This window comes from Phoenix dactylifera, chromosome 14 (genome assembly GCF_051530095.1).
Source record: "Phoenix dactylifera cultivar Ajwa chromosome 14, Ajwa_hap1_PhDact_Kaust_v1.1, whole genome shotgun sequence".
NCBI classification, from domain to species: domain Eukaryota; kingdom Viridiplantae; phylum Streptophyta; class Magnoliopsida; order Arecales; family Arecaceae; genus Phoenix; species Phoenix dactylifera.
In genome coordinates this window covers 18,834,380-18,852,699 of record NC_143203.1, presented here as the reverse complement: position 1 = coordinate 18,852,699, position 18,320 = coordinate 18,834,380, and positions in this window count along the sequence as shown.

Here is an 18,320-nt window from a genome sequence, read left to right as displayed (position 1 = left end):
CATATGCGTCACCTCCCAACTCTTGCTGAGCAATAACGAAGGATTTGTTAGCACATTGGGAGACAACATGACCAAAACCTTGGCATTTGTAACACCGAATTTTGGAATGTGGTTTGGGAGGCTCACTGATGACCCAAAAATTGATTTAAAGATTAATTTTGATGATCACAAAACCTTGAAGTATAATTACTAATGTTTGTGTTGCAAGAAGAAAGATAATTTATTTTGCAAGGAACATAGCAAGTTGGAAAAATACAAGAAGGCCTCAAAAGCTCTCAAGAAAAGTTAGAAGAAAGCTACAATTTATTGGCCCAAGTTTCAAGTTCAAAGGATTTAAGTTGGAGGAGCAAATTCAAAGAAAGATTCAAAAGAATAGTCCTCGAGTCGACTCCGGGAAGTTTAGAGTCGACTCTGGCACTCTAGAGTTTCAAGAAACAGTGCTCGAGTCGACTCCGGGACTCTACGAGTCGACTCCGACTGAGAACAAACAAAAAACAGAAAGTTGATTTTCAGCGCTACAGTGATCTCGAGTCGACTCCAACTTCAGTGCTACAGTGCGGAGTCGACTCCCAGCTACAGTGCCGACAGACTACTATTCACAAGTGACTTCTGTTTCAGCCGAGTCGACTCCTACTTCAGCCGAGTCGACTCCAGCACGCTGGGAGGCATAACGGCTAGTTTTTTGTTGATTCCAACGGCTCTATTTTTGTCTCTAACGGCTAGATTTTTGTTTTCACTCCCTCTAAAGCTATAAAATCAAGAGGAGAGCTAGGAAAGAGGGTATGGAAGTGGGAGAAAACATTTAGGGAAGAGATTTGAAAGAGATTACAAGGAAAATCTCCCATAAGCACAAAAGGGCCATTCAAAGTAAAATAGAGAGAAGAAGAGCATCCAAGTGAATCCCAAAGCTTTCTCTCCATCCGTGTGCTGCCTCGGAGATCCTCTACTTCGTGCAAAATCAGAAGAGGGTCAAGTGAAGAAGAAGCCGAGTTCCTCCATCTACAAATTAGTTTGAGGGCTTCTTCTCTTTTCTTTACTTATTTATATTTGCTATATTTGCTTATGTGAGAAGCTTGTATTTGATTTAAACTCTTGTTCTAATATCTTGTAACTTGATTCAATCAAGGGATTGAATCAAGGGGTTAAGGTTTGTTGGTGAGCCAAAGGGAAAACCAACGTTGTAAGGTTGTGGTTGGTGAGCCTTTGGGAAAACCAACTGGGTTGATTGTGAACCCGGAAAACAATCGTTGTAAGGTTGTGGTTGGTGAGCCTTTGGAAAAACCAACTGGGTTGGATTGTGAGCCCGTGAAAACAATCGGTTGGTTCTAGTCGGTGAGCCTGTGAAAACCGACCGAGTTCGTTGTGATCTCGTAAAACAACAAGTTGGGTTGTGAGCTTGTAAAACAACCGGCTGTAATCTGAGGGATTATAGTGAAATTCCCAAGAGGTCTTGGGGAGTGGATGTAGGTGCTGGGATGCACCGAACCACTATACTTTTGTTGTGTTTGTGATGCTCTTTGTTATCTAACTTTCTCACTCACTTACTTACTTAGATACATTGCTTGCTTAACTCTTCTCCGTGCATCCTTTAGTTGCAAGCATATTCAATTTACTTAATCAAGTCTCATTCAATATAACAACATTAAGACTCATTGTATTGAATTGCATACTTGGGCAAACTTAGACTAATCTTTTATTGAGTCCGCTGCTTAATAGTTGATTAGATTAGAATCATACTCTTGCTAAGTTTAAATTCTACTATGCATCCATACAACTTAGCTTAATTAACTCTAAAAGATTAGAAGTAGTTGAAAAGTTTTTAAAAGACCCAATTCACCCCCCCTCTTGGGTTGTCACCTTGGGCAACAAGTGGTATCAGAGCAGGTGCTCAAGATTAATTATTGATCTCACGATCAAGAGCCAAAGATCATGACAACTCAAATAGATAGTTTTCTAGGAGAGGGACAGTTAATTGATAGGCCTCCACTGTTTAATGGCATAAACTACACATATTGGAAAGCACGCATGCGCATTTTTATTCAATCACAAAACTATTATTTATGAAAAATCATAATAAATGACCTTCACACACTCTCTCAAACTATTAATGAAAAGGACTTAGCACAATTGAATGCTAATGCTATGAACATATTATATTGTGCTATTCATGAAACGAACTTTAATGAAATTTCTGCATGCTTATCTGCTAAGGAGATCTGGGATACTTTAGAAAATATTTATGATAAATCTCAGATTAGCTCACATGTGCTACAATTGCGTACTAACAATGAGATTGCAGAATCCTCCACAGTAGCCGAGTCGACTCCCAGTTTATCCGAGTCGACTCCTAGAGAAGAACAGTCTGAAAGGCAGAGACACAGTCTTGAAGACCCTGTGACGAGTCGACTCCAAGTAGTTCCGAGTCGACTCCCAAGTTAGCCGAGTCGACTCCGACAAGGCACGAGTCGACTCCGAGGCAGAACAGTTCAAAAGACAGAGAATCATCTTTTAGGCCTCTGAGAACGAGACGTCTCCCGAAGATCTCGAGTCGACTCTCAAGTCAGTCGAGTTGACTCCAAGTAAACCCGAGTCGACTCGAGGAAGAAAGAACAACAAAAAAATTCAAAAGCTTCCTAAAGACAAAGAAGAAGAGGAAGCAAGAAGAAAGAAAGAAAGAGATAAAAAGGAAGAAAGTTTTGACCAAGGAAGAGTCAAGCAAGAAATTAAAAGCTAGAAGCAACAATGAACTACAAAAGGTAACTAACTTATGTTTTATGGCACTAGAAGATAAAGTAGAATCTGAATCTAATGAATTTCATGAAGAATATTCTTATGATGAACTATTAAATGCTTTTCATGATTTGTATAGTGAATGTAGAAGATTAGCTCTCAAAAATAAAAATCTTAAAAAGCTAAATCTCGAAATCTCAAAAGAAAAAAATTCTATTGCTGAAATATATGACAAACTAAATTCTGAAAATGAAAGCTTAAGGTTAAATTCAGAACAATTGATTCAGAAAAATCAGAATTTAATTAAAGAAAATCAAAACTTAAATAAAGAAATTAACCAATTAAAATCTTTTATTAACAAATTCACTGTAAGTTCAGAAAGATTAAAAATAATGTTTGAAAGTCAATATGTTGCTTATGATAAATCAAAATTTAGCTTGACTCCTTTACTTAATAATAAATCTCTAGAGAAAAAGTTTATCAATTCACCAAGCAAACCATTAAATAAGATAACTTATTTCAAACATAAAAAGAATGGGCATAACAACTTTACCTATCGTTCTAACATAATTAAATCAAGTGGTAAAGTTATTACAATTAAACAAATCTGGGTTCCAAAAGGAACCATATGTCCTAACTCTCAAGGACCCAAGCAAGCTTGGGTACCCAAAATGAAAATATGAGGATGTAGACATAGATGTGCCAAGATACCCATGGAACAAATAGATTCATACAAATGGGTGTTCTAGACACACGTCAAAAAAAATGAAACTTAAAACATACTTATGAAAAGTAATTTTAAATAATAATAATAATAATAATAATGAAATCAGTAATCCTTGCATCTCATCATTATTTTTGCTTTAGTATTTGATTAAAATATGAATTGCATGTATTGATCAATTTTGTGATATAGAAAATACTTTTGGAAATATAATCAAATCACTTCATTTTATAGTATACTTTACTCACTATTGGATAAGTTGCTAAATGATTAATCAATTTATTAAGAATAACTCTATGAATTCTCTATATGCTTGATTGAGAGTTTTTATCCATGGCATTATTGTTTATTGATCATAGATATGATAATGTGTACTTGGTGTGCTTTTGAATATATGCACTATGAATACCAAGATTAAAGAAACCATCTTTGGCATATAAAATCAACTCATGCTAGTATGTACTTAATCTCAAAAGACCTTGCCATTGGCTTACTTAGATTATCTTCTGAAAGGTGAAAGTTTGCTATGCATGCTAACTAAGAAAACAAACAAAAATCAATTTCTAAATCTAAAGATGTTGTTTCCATCACTAAGTTTTCAAAAGCTTACATTGGATTTGTTCTTGGCAAATAAAATTGAAATATTTTCTGTATTTGCTAAATCTTGTAAAAGTGTTTCAAATGATAAAGGTTTCCAAACTGTGAAGATAAAGAGTATAATGGCACAGTGTTGAAAACCAAAATCCTGATAAAGTTTATACAGAAATTAATTATTTCAGCACCAAGGACACCTTAAGTAAAATAGGGTTAATAGAATTCTTGAAGAAATGAAAAAGACAATTGTGTATGATAGTCATCTACTCAAATGATTTTTAAAAGCTATCATCACTGCTTGTCATACATATGATTTCTATTAGTTCTATTTTTGATGAAAACTCCTTTTGATCTTCTGAAAAATGGAAAATGAACCATTGCATATCTTTCATATTTTTCAGTCGTACATGTTATTATGAAAATAATGCCAAATCTGATAGAGATATGTCTATCCTTGGATATCATTCATCAAGCAATGCATATAGAATATTCAATGAAAAGATTTTAGTTGCAGAAATATCAAGTCATTTTATTCTTTATGAGACTAATGATTTATTATCGAGATACTAAGATCAAATTATATATGTATATGGTTAATCTTTTACATATAACAATCTAAAAATATGTTAATAATTAGAACCAAATTGAGTTTTTCAGAAATGCACTTAATGAAGAAAAATTGATGACTACTAAAAGACTAAATCAAGAAAAGATGAAATAGATCTTGATGAAATTTTTGCATGATTAGAAATAAAGATCACCATCATCATTTGCTTGCTTTATGAGCTTTATAGTCCATCAAATGAGTGTGTAGAATAGACTCCTATGTGCTTACTTTATTAAAGAAGATATATGTTAAATAACCACCATATTTGAAAACACTCATTACAAATATGATAAAGCAATATATGATTTGAAACAAGCATCAAAAGCATGATATATAAAAGCTTAAGTAACCTTTTTGATAGAAAGTAATAGTGATAAATCTATGCATCAAAAAGAAGAATTTGTGATATCTTATTTGCTCAAGGCATGCATTGATGACTTCATTTTTTGGTTCTACTAATGAAGAGTTATATGAAGATTTTACTAAGCTCATGTAAGGTGAGTTTGAAATATGTATGATGAATGAATTAACATCTTCTCTCAAACTCTAAATTAAGACAAACAAGAAAGGGGATCTTCATTGACCAAAGTTAGTCCACAAGAAAACTCTTATAGAAGATTGGCATGAAGAAGGTATGTCTATGACCCCATCTTGTAGAATTTGAAAAGGATGAACAAAGTAGATCTATTGTTTTAAAGCTGTATTGAAGCATGATAGAATAATTATTTTATCATACAGCTAGTAGACCAGATTGTATTCTCATTATGTGACCTTGTGCAAGACTTCAATCTAACTTTAATGAATCATATTTTATTGATAACAAATAAATCATAATCTGAATTTTGATAGAAACAACTGTTTAAGATAAGTTGATTAAAACTTAGCTAGCGTGTCTTATTGATAATTATCTTAAGTAAATAAAATCTAAACTAAATCGATTTTGAAAATAAGAAATTGATTTGACCTTGATAAATCTTCCTATTGCCTCACATGCTTGTCCTTGAACTATCTTGGTTAATGAAACTATCTCTTTAGTTCAAGTGATATGTGCTTGCTTATATTTAGGCAATCTCTTGAGTAAAGTGACTCAATATTCAACTATTGTCATATCTTATATTGAGTCATCTAGTTAGAAATATGTTGGATGAATGGTTTGTATCTTAAAGAAACTAAAGACTTTCTTTCAAAAAAGAAAAGGAGTTTGTTAATAATGCAGGATCCTTGAGCAAGAAAATAAGAGATCTCAACTTGAAGGATATCTCCATGTAAGATACAATAAACATTCACATGCAAACAAGAGAGAGGACCTTCTTCAGCCAAAAGTTCATACATAAGAAATCTAGTAGGTATTTGACTTGAAGAATGCAGAATGAATCGGTAATTTTAGATACCTCTCTCATAAATTAGCTAAGCAAAGTCCATAACTTAAATCTTATTGTGGCATGATTAAAATCTTTAAATATTAATTTCTAGATATCATGTCTATATATGCATTAATTGACTTATGCTTTTAGAAATTGTTTCATGGTTTGCTCAAACTAAAATAATTCTTTGCCTATATCATAACCATGAAATATACAAGTAAATGCTTAAAATTTTGATTTAAAATAACTTGTGAGAAGTTATGAATCCTTGAGCACAATGAAAATGTTGTTTGCATGATATACATTTATATGATACATAAGATTATTTCTTTATTCTGCTCTTTCATGTAAATTACTTGAGAATAATAAAAAGAGAGAGAGATAAAGAAAAGAAAATGGATATTATTCAAGAGAAGTAAAATCTAAGTAAAGGCAAATACTCCAATCTTAAGAAAAAGCAAAACAAGCATAATATATTCGGCACATTTGTGAGACTTGTGTGAGCATTCTTTTGGAAGGGATAAAATCTGTAATTAATTACACTTAAACAGGGAGAGTTTGAAGTAAACATTTTAACATTTCTATATTGCTCATCATAGGGATGGTGCCAATGGGGAGGCTAGTGGTAGTACCCGGCCCTATTTGACCCAACTATTCGGTGTAGGGCATATTAGGGACGGCACAAGAGGGAGGCTAGTGGTAGTACTTCGTGCCCCTTCCCAACTCCACCGGATAGGGAGCAAATAGAGTATAGAGCATAAGAAAGTAAACATGAAAGACAAAGTTAATGAAAGTATATAAGAAGAATCAAGTCAAATTTTTTTAATCACTTGAAAACACAATTTAGGGATGAAATCAATGCAAGAGTATATTTAAATAGGGGGAGTTTTATTTGAAAAGAATTGATTTTGATCATTGACATGCTTGTTATTTTAATACATGACTTAACACATAATATATTTTGCATGTGGCATGATGTCTTGAATTATGGGCTCTCAATATTTTGTAATGCTCCATGCTTGGACAATTTGATTGAATGTTTAAAATACTACATAATTTTTTGTTTGGTATTATTGAAAAAAAATACTTCACAATCATTGTTAAAATCTGAAAGGTGAATAAATTTGTAAAAAGGAGAAGAGAAGAATATATCTATTTAGGCAAAATGAATTGAGTTTGTTTTATCCTTCAACTTGCTTAACTTTGGTATATAATGTTCTAATTCATACCAAAACTCAACTTAAATGCAAATATTCTGAATATGCTCTTATATGTTTGAAATATGTGTTTTCAATCGTAATGATTTAAGATGAGCTACAATGTGGAAGATACATATCTCAAAATATGACTTTGAAAGCCTCTATTGAAAATCTTTATGAAATTCAGAATCTGATTTTATATAAAAGCTTAAACTTAACTTAAAAATGCTTATATCGTTACATCATTATAACCTTAGTTATATGCTTCAATGATCGTGTCATTTTGAAGAATAACTCAATATGATTTCTAAATAAAAACTTTAACACAAGAAAAACAGAATTAATTTTAACGCCTTGGTTGATTGTCTCGATACGCATCCGAAACATATCTTTTCTTATCGTTAAAATGTACTAATATTGGTCTAAATGATGTGTCTTTCAATGATCTTGATTGCAAACAAATATTTTTTAACTATATGATTTCATTTTGATATTAAAAATTTATTGGGCTTCATGTATACATTGCTGAAAAACTATGATTAAGAAATTGAGATCTATAACTATATATATATATATATATTCTTAAAAGAGTGAATGATCTTAAGTCTAGAAATATTTCAGCTCACTCAAATGACTCTTAAAAGAAAGAAAATGTAAGTGCTTTTGAAAGAATTTGAGCTTCAAATGAATCATTTTCTGATTAATATTTCAGTACATTTTCTCAAAGATTAAGAGGAAGCATAACTTATTCTTGAAAGATTAAAAAGAGTGATTGCTATAAATTTTGAATAGTTCTAGATTACTCTACATTCTCGATATCATAGAATTTCAGTTTTATTCACGCTTGTCATTAAAATCTGAAATTCAACAAAAGAAAAGAATGATTAAAGAGGAATGCATCTTTTGAGGGGGAGCTTTAGATATTCAGTATCTTATCCTAAAGTTACTTTAATTTGATGCATACCTTAATTTTTATGGATTGATTTTGATGAACCTCCTTATATTGCAAGACTTGCTTTAATTATATAATAAGTTTATACCTTGAGATGAGTTCTATAAAGGTTGTCTTATCTCAAACCTTGAGTCTTATGAAAATAAGCTGAAACTTATAGAAAATATTTTTTTGAGATTGACAATTTTATTGAACATTATTTTCAAATTCTAAACTCTTAAATGGAATGATCAATTGAGGGGGAGAAAGAAAATTTCAGAAGGAGAGATCTTATGGAACTTAATCGCATAAATCTATAACTAAAGGAGAGAGAAAGAATACTAAAAGAGATGTGATCCTAATACTCTCCAATATGTATCATTTGAAATTTAAATTTGAAAATCTTTATGATACACCTTGAGGCTTGTTATTTGGTTAGTATATCTTATGCATCAATCATGAACCAAATTACAATTCAAACAGTTGATCTTAAGAGCCTCTAGTTTAATGAAATAGAGGAAGAATAATGTGTTGAATTTTCTTGAGTATCTCTTAGAAAACCTATTTTTGGAATTCACTAATGAGTTCTTATTGGCTTATTCTTTAGAACTTCAATTTAGTGCCAATTCATTATTATATGTACCAAAATATGCTTCTTTTTAAAGGAATAAAGTCTTTAAAAGAGCTTTAAAAGAACCTTCAAAGCTTTCATTTTTATGTATACTCTAAGATATATCATAAATTGCATGAATTCATGTTTTAGTATTTATTCCACAATATTTTTACACCATTAAAAAAAAAAAAACCTTTACAATCATACTTAATATATTGCTCTTATACTCTGAAAATTAGTTAAATTGCTCTCATGTTGCTAAAATACTTAATATATTGGGCAAAAGATCTTAAATGAACAAGCTTTCATATTTATTATTAAAGAATGGTGAGATTTTTATTCGTGCTTTCTTTGAATATCATTCTTGGTACTTCTTGAATTAACTTGAGAAAGATTCCACCTACACTTGATTTGAAAACTATCTTTGGAACCACATTCGATGTGTTCTCACTATAATTGGCTCTGATCTATGCTCATTAATCTTTTTCTAACATTATTGCCTTGAGTTATATGATTCATATTCTTGCAATAATTTGACATGCAAATCAGAGTACAAAAAGAAAAAGAAATATTTGAGTATTCTTATCTTTGTGCTTAATGTTTCATTATCTTGCAACCTTTTTGATGTTGTCAAAAAGGGGGAGAAATATCTAAGTATATGCTCATAATGCTTTATGTTGTGAATTGAATACAAATCAGCTTAAATTGAAATATGTTGATTGTGTTAAGCTGAATAAATCTAAAGCATTATCATGAAGTATGTTTTTAAATATATATATTTTCTACTTCATGCAACTTAGCTATGCATTACTTCTAGAACACATTATATTTTATATTGCATATACTCCAAGTTTTGTCATCATCAAAAAGGGGGAGATTGATGACCCAAAAATTGATTTAAAGATTAATTTTGATGATCACAAAATCTTGAAGTATAATTACTAATGTTTGTGTTGCAAGAAGAAAGATAATTTATTTTGCAAGGAACATAGCAAGTTGGAAAAATACAAGAAGGCCTCAAAAGCTCTCAAGAAAAGTTAGAAGAAAGCTACAATTTATTGGCCCAAGTTTCAAGTTCAAAGGATTTAAGTTGGAGGAGCAAATTCCAAGAAAGATTCAAAAGAATAGTCCTCGAGTCGACTCCGGGAAGTTTAGAGTCGACTCTGGCACTCTAGAGTTTCAAGAAACAGTGCTCGAGTCGACTCCGGGACTCTACGAGTCGACTCCGACTGAGAACAAACAAAAAACAGAAAGTTGATTTTCAGCGCTACAGTGATCTCGAGTCGACTCCAACTTCAGTGCTACAGTGCGGAGTCGACTCCCAGCTACAGTGCCGACAGACTACTATTCACAAGTGACTTCTGTTTCAGCCGAGTCGACTCCTACTTCAGCCGAGTCGACTCCAGCACGCTGGGAGGCATAACGGCTAGTTTTTTGTTGATTCCAACGGCTCTATTTTTGTCTCTAACGGCTAGATTTTTGTTTTCACTCCCTCTAAAGCTATAAAATCAAGAGGAGAGCTAGAAAAGAGGGTATGGAAGTGGGAGAAAACATTTAGGGAAGAGATTTGAAAGAGATTACAAGGGAAATCTCCCATAAGCACGAAAGGGCCATTCAAAGTAAAATAGAGAGAAGAAGAGCATCCAAGTGAATCCCAAAGCTTCCTCTCCATCCGTGTGCTGCCTCGGAGATCCTCTACTTCGTGCAAAATCAGAAGAGGGTCAAGTGAAGAAGAAGCCGAGTTCCTCCATCTACAAATTAGTTTGAGGGCTTCTTCTCTTTTCTTTACTTATTTATATTTGCTATATTTGCTTATGTGAGAAGCTTGTATTTGATTTAAACTCTTGTTCTAATATCTTGTAACTTGATTCAATCAAGAGATTGAATCAAGGGGTTAAGGTTTGTTGGTGAGCCAAAGGGAAAACCAACGTTGTAAGGTTGTGGTTGGTGAGCCTTTGGGAAAACCAACTGGGTTGATTGTGAACCCGGAAAACAATCGTTGTAAGGTTGTGGTTGGTGAGCCTTTGGGAAAACCAACTGGGTTGGATTGTGAGCCCGTGAAAACAATCGGTTGGTTCTAGTCGGTGAGCCTGTGAAAACCGACCGAGTTCGTTGTGATCTCGTAAAACAACAAGTTGGGTTGTGAGCTTGTAAAACAACCGGCTGTAATCTGAGGGATTATAGTGAAATTCCCAAGAGGTCTTGGGGAGTGGATGTAGGTGCTGGGATGCACCGAACCACTATACTTTTGTTGTGTTTGTGATGCTCTTTGTTATCTAACTTTCTCACTCACTTACTTACTTAGATACATTGCTTGCTTAACTCTTCTCCGTGCATCCTTTAGTTGCAAGCATATTCAATTTACTTAATCAAGTCTCATTCAATATAACAACATTAAGACTCATTGTATTGAATTGCATACTTGGGCAAACTTAGACTAATCTTTTATTGAGTCCGCTGCTTAATAGTTGATTAGATTAGAATCATACTCTTGCTAAGTTTAAATTCCACTATGCATCCATACAACTTAGCTTAATTAACTCTAAAAGATTAGAAGTAGTTGAAAAGTTTTTAAAAGACCCAATTCACCTCCCCCTCTTGGGTTGTCACCTTGGGCAACACTCACCAAGAATTTCCTTGTCGTCAGTGACTCGGCGTGGGACATGGGCAGTAGGAGGGGGCCTAGGAGTAGTGGACCCTACAGAAGGCTTGAGCCCTGAGGAATTAGGGCCCGTGGAAGTGCTCCGTGTGTCAGGGCGCCTTACAAATGTGGATTTAGTGCTCCCTCGATTAAGAAGATCGTCTTGGTAGTTATGGGGTAGGTATTTTTCTTTAAGTCTCTCTTTCATTTCTACCCAATCAGTTATTATATATTGATATCTCCTAGCTAACAGTTATTCAGTGTTTTGCCAGAAAAGCTTAGCTCGACCAATGAGATTCATTTTGGCAAATCAGACCTTCTTATTGTCAGACAAATTGTACCACTCAAAGAAATAGTCCATTTCGTGTAACCAATCCGAGGATCAAGACGACCGTCAAAAGTAGGGGCTTCAACCCTAATGCCTCTCTTTATATCTTCATCAGGATCACGAGGTTCTCTAGGTTCTACATTATGTCGATAACCTCTATCAATATTAGGAAAAGGACTAGGTCTTCTAGGGCGAGGGTAGGCATAATGGTGACCTGGAACATACCCATTATCAAAATTATCCTGCCGAACAGAGCTTTGTTGTTCTAGGATTTGTTCTAGGTTGTCGTCTCCTTCAAGACCCGGTAAATGGGAGGTACTAGCTTTCTTGGATTCAATAACCCTCTGAAGTGAAGCCTCAATTGAATCAAGTCAGGCATTAACCTGGGTGGACATTGTGGTTAGGTCATGAATTTGGGCATTGTTGGCTTGGACTTGGGCATTGGTGTTTTGGACTTGAGCATTAGTGTCTTGGATAGCTTTTAATAGAGCTTCGATTTTGGAATTCATGTCTAATTGGGACTCAAAATGAGATGCGACACGACCACTACATAGCTGCATAAAATGAATGAAGGTATGTATGATCCCACCAATTATAGAGGTTCCTAAGTAGACCTAATGCATGAAAGTAGTTCGAAATTACAAAGTATATGCTCAATATAATCGCTAGCTAACTCTAATAATTGAAATCAGCTTAGAATTACATAATAAGTCCAGACAAGTTGTTACAGTCAAATAGTACTAGTTTTCAGTGTGTTGTAGGCCTGCACAGAACCTCAAAGAATTTCCAAAGATTAGGTAGCCCTACAATTAATAGCAAAGATAGGCCACTACTAGGATTTTGGTGTTGTCTGGAGTGGGGGTGTTGAATTTTTCAAAAAGCAATATCAATAGAGCACTTAAGAGTTAATTGATCCTAAATTTAGATAAACAAATAGAATTTTTAGTAATAGAAAAATCTGACCTGAGTTGGGCCACTACCAGAAGCGCTGCACAGCAAGTACGCTCGTCAAACTGCTCCAATCGAGGCTGATCTCAGCAACTTAGCGGGCCTGAGCAAAGCAATTTGGTAGGTTTGGCGAGGCGGACTGTTTGAATAGAGGGTGGGGTTGTGGTGCATGGGGGCGGACCTGAAAGGAGGGCCCGCGGAAGAGGGGCCGGGCGGCTGGGGTGTAGCTGGGCCCAAAAGGCCCACGGGCTACAGGGCCCACCGAAGAGGGAAAAGAGGCGGGGAAGGGGGGGGGGGGGGGTTGAAACCCTCTAATTTTGTAACAGAGAGGGGAAGACGTAAGGAGGTGAAGTGGGTTTGGAGCTTTTGGAGCGGGGGTGATTGGAGAGGATGAAGGGAGGGTGGGGTGCGGCGGAAGGGGAAGGGGCCTGCGAGGGGATGGGGTGACGGCGAACTCAGTGGTGGCGCTGCAGTGGATCTTGACGGTGGTGGAGTTGGCGAGACGAAGGATGGTGGGTTTGATGACAATGGCCTGGCAAGAAGGGAAGGCCGTATGGGATTTGGTGGACTCAGCTGGTGTGAGGTGGCTGTGGCTTGATGGAGAAGGGGTGGGTGACTTGGGTCAGAGGACCGAAGAGTGGAGAAGTGGCAGGGCTCAGTGGCGGTTGAGCTTCACCATGCGGCGGAGAGGGCGGGTTTGCAAGGGGGTGGCAGGACGATGGCGGCCACGGATGAAGGTGAAGCGGCGCTGCGGGGAGACGGAGGAGCGGTGTTGGCAGCACGGCGACGGAGGAGCGGCGCTGGCAGCACGGCGGACGCGGCAACGAATGAAGAAGATGATATGTATTTTCCTTTTTTCTCTCTCTTTTTTTTTCTTTTTTTCCCTTTTTTTCTTTTTTTTTTCTCAACAAGCACGTGCAGTCACGTGCGCTCTTTCTTTTTATTAACTCGACTGGATTCGGGTTAGAGGGCGCACCCACTTCGGTAACCCGCTAATGGCCTGGCTTCGTCGTGGAAGTTTGGGGGGAGGGAAAGGGTGTAGGTGGTTACCGGGTTTTGTGGCAACGCGCCGCGTGGGACGCGGAATCATCTAGCAAGGTCCTGCGGCTGACGAGTGGCGATGAGGGTGGACACCAGCGCTCGGCTTCTCTCCTCAGATTCGGACAACGGGAGACGGCAACGGGGCTTTCCCCTTCTTTTCCTCAGAAGGCTTGGGAGTTCGGCTTCGGAAGAAGAAATGGGGAACGACAGTAGAGGAGAGGGAACAGGGAATCTCCAGAAGACGCCCAAAACATTTTTTTTTATTTTATAATTTCAATGCTGCTTCCCAGTGATGTCTGTTTCGCTCGGGACAGCCACTGAGGGAAACTTGGCCGCACGGCTTCAGAAGAAGGGAACGGGCTCTTTCTCGGCTGAGGAAGAAGTCTGAGCCCTCGCATGAAACCAATGCTACAACAGCCAAAAAATTTTGAAACGTGGCTCTAATAACCTGGATCGAGGCCTTGACAGCAGGGGCAAAGCCGGCCTGCTCTGATACCAAAGCTGATGCAGGACAACTGTAGGAAGAAGAGGAAAGGAGGAAGAAGAGGAGGGGGAAGAAGAAGAGGAGAAGAAGAGGAGGGGAAAGAAGAAGACAAGAAGGCTAATTTTCATTCAACATTTAGCAAAACCCTAAACATGAGAATGGACCCATATATATAGGGTCACAAAATAACAAATAAACCCCTACAAATAAAACAATTCCAAAAAGATCCTAAAATGATATTATGCAAATAAACCTAAATGACAATATGCAAACAAACCCAATCAAAATAAAATAAATCCAACTAAAATAAATCAATCTAAAATAAAATCAGGCTGGCTGAATCGGCTGGGACCTGCTGAGCTGGCTGGATCTTGTGGCGACCAACTGACCTGGCACTGGTGTCCGCACCATGGAGTCTATAAAAATTTGTAATATTCTTTATAATACAATTATTCACAAGTAGGGAACGATTAATGGTGACGATGCCATAAAAGATGAATTGATTGGTTGCACCAATTTGCTCTCGCCCCATCTATCAAATAGCACTTTCCTTGCTATAGGTCCTTGATATAATGCATCTAACGGAAATTGACATGGCATAACCTAGTTGCCTATATGGTTAATTTATTCACCAAGTAACCCTAACTAAAGATAATCTAATCACTACAAAGTTCTGCCTTGATTAACTTAAGATTCCGATGAGTTTGGTCGGCCTAGCAAAGTTAATTTTTAAAGCTAGACTAGGTTCATGGCCCAACCTACATGAGTGGAATCTAGGCTATCGAAGATCCCAAGCCTGGCTCATTGATTCTCCAAAGGTTTATCATATATTCAATACAGAATCTTATCTAGATTTATCATGAGCTCATGAAGCTTAATTTATCTGAGTCTTCTTATCAAAATGCCCATGCATTCACAATTCACCTTATCTTTTACCAATTGCCAAGCCATTTAAGGACAAGACACTATGTGCACAAAACCATCAAAACCATTAGGTCACATCCTAAAGATCATCATTTTTGATTATGGAAGATGTTGAAGGACAGCCATTTGATAAGGAGGCAACGAAAAGATGTCACACTTTTGAGGAGTTCTTTACCTTTTCCTGAAACAAAACACAAATTATATTGAAAGTAGATCACATCACCTTCATCCATCCTCCAATTAAGACAAGGAAATCCTCAAGTTTGCTCAAGTTTTCTGAAGTTTTTAACACATGGTCAGCTTTAGCTTCAATAAATAACCTATGAATATGTTTTTCTTCGAAAAGAAATCTATAAATTTGTTGGTTTCAAAATACTATATCATGTATTTCTTCCTATCCAACAACCCATTAAGCATATCTGCTTTTAGGTGCTCTTGCTATTAATCAACCTAGTCCATGTAAATGGATTGGACTTTAACTCCTCATTCGTCAAATCGAAAAAAAAAAAAGGAAAAGAAAAAAGAATTGAATCACACATAGTGACCATGTTAAATACATTGACATCACCAAATGGACATTCAAATTATCCATATCATAGACTATGTCTCTACAATCTTACTTGTGATCCAGGGCCATCTTTCCATTAGATGGGCAATGGCCTACTAAAGTTGGGCAGTACTGGCTGTGCATTATCATGTGAGTCTCATGATGGTGATGGGTCAAAAGATGGATGGTGATGTTTGAACCTTAAGAGTACATGAGGTTAGGCAATAAGACAGTGGATTTGTTGTTTAATCCCAGCTCCTGTCATCACAACTTCTGTTTGTTATGTTGGCCTTTGATTGTTTAGTTGATTGGTTGTTGGAGCTCTAATATTTTATTTGCCTTTGTTGTTGGATTCTAATGGCTCTCTTGTGGGTTGCCAAGAACCAAACTTCAGGATTCTGCCACCCTTTTCTGGCCAAGTATGCACTTAAACAAAGCACCCAACTAATTCAGTTTAGTGGAACATATGCGACATTAGTGTCCAATGCTTAGTTGGAGATTATACTGAAGGTCGGTCCCATGCTATTTTGGCCATTGCAGGCCTTGTCATGGTACGATCTGAAATATTTGATGCTTTATCACGGAGGAGAGTCCATGAGAGCTCTAAAGTGATGGTTTTTGGCTGCTATTACCTACTAATGGACCTTTGTCTTCACAGACCAGAGTTAGGAAAGGAATCAAGTAGTGTACGACTTCATTGTTGGCAGCTTGCTTTCTCCGGTCGTGCGATGGCACAGTTATGCCAACAAGTGTCTGAAATTAGAAAGAGGCAAGAGTGGTAGTAGATCCTACCAATTTAAGTTTCAAGGACTTTCGCTGCCATGGCGCTGCCTTCTCAGAGAAGAGGTAGTCAAGGCATCAGATCTGATCTACAAACTACGAACTTCAGGTAGACTAAGATAAAATAAGGTAAACAAAAATAAAACAAAGATAAAAAAGATGACTGATCGGTGCTTGATGATTGGCCAAGGATCCTTCGATAGAATTGCATCCTAAAATTTATACAATCTTTTTGTAATGGCTAGATAGTTGTTTTTCTCTAACTTTGATACCCATATTTTGTGATTGCCATCTTGTCTACTTTCTTCTGATGGTTCTCTTAGGAATGTCCCTCTTGAATTGCTTTCCATTACCAAGATTCATCTTATTCTCTAGTTCCTGCTTTCGACATGTGTTTATCATCTAGTTGGCCTTTGGTCTCCTACCACCATTTGAGATGTAGTATAAATAGTTACCAAACATATGCTAAAATTTCACAATATTTCAAAAATATAGTTCTACTGCCCAAAGCTTTGCAGACAAAAGTTCTACTACTTACAACAATGCCAAATAGAGCTTTAGAATGCTAGTATTACACTTTTGCAACTTTTCATCTTTACATTCTCTATTACTTTATTAAGTGATTCCCTTCTAAATGGAATAGTTTGTAAATGAGATGCTATAAGTAGAGCAAATTCATAACAACTCCATGTAGTTGAAAACAATTGTTGAGATGACATTCTATACATACTTGCATGCATGCAGGCATATATGCACACATGTATAAATACATACATATATGTTATATATATACATATACATACACAAACAGATACATGTACATGAAGCATTCCAGATTAACATAAAAACAACCGGATAACATTCATTTTCATCACCTAAAATTCATATATGCATTAACAAAGTATTAATTTGAACTCTACTTTTTGGTCAGATGATCCATTTTATCTTATTAGATGGTTCCACGCATGACCTATAAGATCACATATTATTCATATCATATTTTACATTTTTTATCTATCAAAATATCTTGATTTTATATCACATCTCAATTTTTGCTGCTCCTACAATGCATATATTTGCAAAATTAAGGTCTCTTCGACCTCAAAAAATCTTGGATGATTGTTTTATTTTTCCCCAGAGCTTATGGTAAATATTAATTGATCTTCTAGTTTACATAGTTTACGTGACTTTACTTTTGTGTTCATTATAAAATTTTTTTCTTGCGATGCAAAAGAGAAAATTAAAGAGCTCAAGGAAGATTTGGAGATGATGAAATGCCAAATGAAGCAGTACAAGAAAATAATTAGCAAAGCAAGAAGATACTGCTAGAAGGAGATCTCGATAATCTCTCCGCCCTTAGGAATCGAGTTATCACCTCTATCTGACCAACTTTCCAATATATGATTTTTTCCTTCCTTGAGTATTTGATGTAATCAATTTTTTCTAATGAAAACTTATATAGGACATTGTCATGAACAATTTTGTGTGCACAAACTCCTTGTAATGGTAATAGATATCAACTTGCTCAATGAGTTAACATTGCTTATTGATTGCTTTCAGTACATCTACCACGCCCTTGAAGAATGTTATCATGTGCCTTTAACACAACATGCACCAAGATAAATTTTTTTGCACTGAGATTAAATCTGTATGCACTAAATATAAAACTGTTGCACTCAATTCACTCCCAACTACGAGGTGTTGGTGGTTAGTGCTGGTCCTGCTCAGTGATAGCTAGAAAAGGAAGAGAAAGGAGACACACCGTTGACTCAAATATCTTAATGCTGATAAAAAATAAATTGTTGAACACCCTCCTTTTGGACTAGCACTCCTAGCTTCCCTTCCTTTGAAGTAGACTTATTAGC